The sequence below is a fragment of the Nipponia nippon genome, unplaced genomic scaffold (genome assembly GCF_047370975.1).
Source record: "Nipponia nippon isolate SJK-2023a ecotype South Korea unplaced genomic scaffold, ASM4737097v1 scaffold_5, whole genome shotgun sequence".
In the NCBI taxonomy this organism is placed as follows: domain Eukaryota; kingdom Metazoa; phylum Chordata; class Aves; order Pelecaniformes; family Threskiornithidae; genus Nipponia; species Nipponia nippon.
The window spans coordinates 27,153,961-27,158,784 of record NW_028262369.1 but is presented as its reverse complement, the minus strand read 5'-3'; positions in this window follow the sequence as shown (position 1 = coordinate 27,158,784).

The following is a 4,824-nucleotide window of genomic DNA, read 5'->3' as shown; positions in this document are numbered from 1 at the left end:
ACCTGCAGATTGAGATCACTTTTTAAGGGGAAAAAAAGCTGCACAGGAATATTAAAAGAAAAAAAAAAACCTGCAAAAATAACTTTGGAGTTTGTTTGCTACCAAGAGAAAGGATATCCAAGTCTGAGACCCTGGCCTTCAGAGAAATCTCTAGGTTTGTACACGCCCAGGACTTTTGGGTTCGGGCACTTGCAGATATGATGTCATTATCCCAGGTTAAATATAGATGTTTAGTTCACTTACCGTTTGTAGCTAGAGGGACTAATGCAGAGGTTAGCACAGCCTACTTTCTCTGTTTGAAAGGAAGAGAACTAGTCAATTTTGTATTTCTCCTTCTGCAGTATTTAAGAAGATGGAGTAAAGGACAAAGTCGTATATTTACTCCATCTATCAGTTAACATCTTATTTAGACATCTGTCTTGTGTTACTCCTTCACTTCCAGCACCTTCTTTGTGTCATAACTTCCTGAGAATTTTTAAAGTATGATATAATGCTTTTTCCGATTTTCCTTTTTCTGGGAGTGAGGTGTGTGTGAGGGGTCTTTTCTAAAAATCCCAGATCCCCCATTTTCATTCTGCAGCCTTAGAATCTGATAACTTTGAATAAATAAATTCTACAGTGGACAGAAATCATTTGCCCTGTTCATCATGATGAGGGAGTAGACAAAGCTCTGTGATACAGAGCAGATTTTGACATTGTCTTTAAGTTCTGTTACTTACTTTGTTGCATAACTCAAAGCATTACCTAAGTTTGTACCATTTTAGAAAGCTCTTTACAAAGGTTTTCTTTCTCACTCCATAATGCTCTCTTGACCAAGGAGCATTAAGCACCTCTTCAGCTAAAATCCTCTGTAACTTCAGATCAGCCTTTCTTCTGAAGTTTGTGTTATTGCAATTCTGTTAACTTGATTCTTTGAGAGCAGAAAGGTAGCTAGAGATACCAAGAGGTGGCTAGTCACTGAACATAGCAAAGTTTAAATTTTTGGTTTCAAAGGCCTTGTGTAAAGAAAAAACTTAATCCTCTAGGCACAGGGTTTAGTGTTCTCAGACTCCCAGTTCAGATGAGAGCAAAATTTCAGCTTTATACATTAAAATGCTTGGGAGGGTTGTTCTTCTTCATGGACTCTGGTGAATATGCTTTGCAGCTATTGTTGTTTGTTTTTTTGTTTTTTTGTTTTGTTTTTTTTACCAGCTGTGATAAATGTGTTAATCATTTGACAGCCAGAGATGCTGTCAGGTTGGCAGGTATATCTTATCTTCTGTAAAATTCACGTAGTTCTTTCAGATATGAATTTTCATAATAAAGAAAAAACGTAAAACATGTTTCATTGCTATAAGAGAAGCAAATAGATTTGTCAGAGTTGGAGTCAGTGAGCAGAGCAATGCCTGACTCGGCAGATCTGGCTTCCAGGAATTTGAGTGAATGCTTTGGTTTTGGAGCACAGATTTTCTTTTTAAACTTTTACTTGAGTTTTGTGTTTCAGTCCTGCCGCTTTGCCTAGTCAGAAATAGGTACAATGCAGTACATGATACTTCCACCCTTTATACCATATGCATTTTCAAAAGTGATTGCTGCTTTTCGTATAATCAATTTGAGTTGTGAGAAGAAAAGCTGATGGTCAGAACATGGCTCCTTTCCTTGAGAAAATGTGCTGCTTCAAGAAATCTCAGTTCCTATGTTGATCAAGATAACAAATAGGAATTTGTTACAAAATTCTGAGTTGGGGATATTTGCAAGAGAGCTCTCTGGATAAATGAGGGCGTATCCATGGGCAGATGAGGCAGTCTAGGGGGAAGGCAGTTACTGCAGCTGTATGTTGTTGTATGGGGCTGACCTTACCTCTTGAATAACTTCATGGGGGTGTGTGACACAGTGCCTGGTACAGGTGTTCATAACTGCAAGTGTTACAAACGGAATGGAGAATCTGGCAGGTGGCTCATCATGGCTTTATTTGTGTAAAGCGAGTCGTCCTAGTACGAGGTAATCTGGAATCCCTTTGGTAAGCAGCAGAGAGATTAGTTTGCTCAGGTGAGGAGGTTGTGAACAGCTGAGCATGGTTTGTGGCAGCTGGGTTAAGGAACTATTCTTTTGGGCAATAGATCATTTCAGGATGCGGGATGATAGGACAAAGGGACTTGACTACATCTCTCGAGAGAAAAAAATTCAAATAATCACAGAGCTGGGTTTGTCCATTTCCCATATGTCTAATTCATCTGAGGTCAGTTTAAACTGTTACCTCCTTGGAACAGGAACTACATCGCTTCCTGTTTTACAGGGCATTGAGCTGGATGTCAGCTCTCGTTAAACAGAAAAGAATAAAAGTGCAATTAGCCTGGTGGATAAAAGGCAGGAAAAAGTCTCTTAACTATGAAAAATCAACACTTGAGGAAGCAAACCACATGTGGAGAACAGATGCTGGAAAAAAACTCAACTGTTTGGAACAAATTCCTTTATTACTTAAATAAACAGCAGGGTAATTTGTTGGAGTGACAGTGTGAGCTGTTCTGTACCCTGTATCTGTAAGAAGAATTCATTGTTAACTTAAAAGCAGCTGGCTTTATATGGGCCTGGGTGGGTTCTCTGGGAAATGTTAGTTATATACTTTGATACAGGAACAGAAATATATAATAATGCTGCAGCAGGCTAAAAGGAACATGGGTAGTATAAAACAAGTACAAAATATCCTGTGTCTGTATCCCATATTTCAGGTAGATTAAAAGCAGTCATGGATTTTTTTTTTTTTTTTAAAAACAGTACATGTCCTCTGGGAGAACAGACATCTTGAAGTTCATTTGGATCAACACACAGATGCCAATGGGCTCGTGGCCAGGCTCTGTTGTGCATACTTAGGTTTGAAAAATACTTCCCTTCCTGCTTTGGAGACAAAACCTCCTTTTACTCTTTGTGTTTTGATTATTCATTTTTTTAAAGCAAATGACAGCAAGTTACTTAAAAGAATTTTAATGGGCTTTTTTCGTTTCAAATAAAGGCACAGTATCAGCATATAGCAGTGGACACTTCAGGAATGCCAGTATTTCTGTAGTCTTATTTAAATCAAATAAATAAAGGTGAGAGTAAAGAACATCTTATTACTTTTTAAGATACAAGTAAAACTTAAATCTCCTGAATGCCTTGTGTCTCACTGTGCTGATCACAAGTGAGCTGATGTGTAGCTGCCTGTAGGACCGCTGTTCTTGGAGCTTATGCTTCAATGGATTTGCTTATACCTTTTGTTCTCTGCCATGTTGTTGCTTGACTGGGGTGTCTGTTATTTGAGTTTATCATATCGCATCTAAATTTAGCCTATTAACTCCTTAGGACAGTGACAATAGTTGTGAAGTCAGAGCTGAGCACGTCTAATGGGTTTGAGCTACCTCTGTGCTCTCCTGATCCTCCCTGGTTCCATGAGGCAAGTGCAGCCTTGGTGTAACTTAGATAAGTCGTCTTTCTTGGTTATAGTAGTGGAATATAGCGTACTGCACACTGCAGCTTGGCCCTGGACATGTCCTTATGCTGAGGTCTGCAAGAGTACCTTTGAAAAATAAGAGCTCAAGGTAGCGAAGTCTGTCCTTGATGACCACTGGGGCTTTTTTCTGCTGGAGCCAGTGCAGAAGGTTGGGTCTTGCATAATGCACCCGTGTGCCAGGCCCGTTGCAAAAGCACTGGCGTGCTGTGCACATGCAGTCTGTGATAGCTGTTCAATGAAGTGCCCTAGCAGCTGTTTGCCCAAGGACCTGTTTCTTTGCCGTCTACGTCATCTGAAGAAGTGATTGTTCCAAAGTTTAAACTGAGTCTTCAGCTTCAGTTTTTAAACCTGAAAATATTTCTTCATTTAGGCTGCAACCACCACTGTCACCCATCAGCAGGGAACATGCAAGAGTACAAAGGCTCGAGTTTGACTGGAAATGTTTCCTGCAACTAATTCTAGGTTGTGAGTCTTGCAGTGGAAGTTCTTCCCTCTGAAAGCACCAGAAAGCTCTAGTGATGGAAACAGTGGTTCCCTGAGTCCAGATACCATGCTAGGGCATAGCCTTTGGCTTAGTGGTGGCTCAGAACACCCTTAGATAGGTTTGACTTCAGCTCTGGTTTTCCTGTGAGTTTTGTGGGTCCTGATGATGGAATTGCAGCACGGGGCCTGGAGACAGGAGATTGTGAGTTTGGGATATGTTGATGTAAGAGGGTAAGATGTAGAGGAGCCTGGAAAAAACCAGCCTATATAGGTAATTTGTACCATAGTGTAAGGCTGTTAAATGTTACCTTTGCACATGGGATATCTGGTTTCTAGTACTGGCTCTGTCCTGCTGGATAATCCTGGGTTGGTTATGACACTTGTGTGCCTCTGTTTCCCCACTAAAGGAGGCATAATGCCCCTCTTTCTGTAATGTCCTGTAGTACCTCTAGATGCTACGTGACAGCTAAGTACTATACTTACACAACAAAAATACAGATAAAAATGCACTTTTGGGGAAGGGTGAATCCTGCTCTCTTCCTCTCCCTCGTGGGCTGCTCTGGCATCAGTAGTGAGCCAGGTAATTGCCCTACTCCTCCTCTCTGTCTGCAGAGTGGGGTAAGATGGGGTGGTCCCCCAACATAAGCATACTTTTTTTCTCCTCCCTGAAAACACTTCTGTAAATTTTGTTGTATGGACTCAGGGTACTATAATATAGAAAGGGTAGCAGGATCCTGGATCTCTGAATCACTAAAAAAAAGCAGCCAGCTTTGTTTTGTTTTTATTTTTGTTTTAGTAAAAATACACTTCCCACACTAACTTTTGAAACTTACACGTGGCACAGAGAGGGATCCGTTCCAGTTGATATGAGCCTG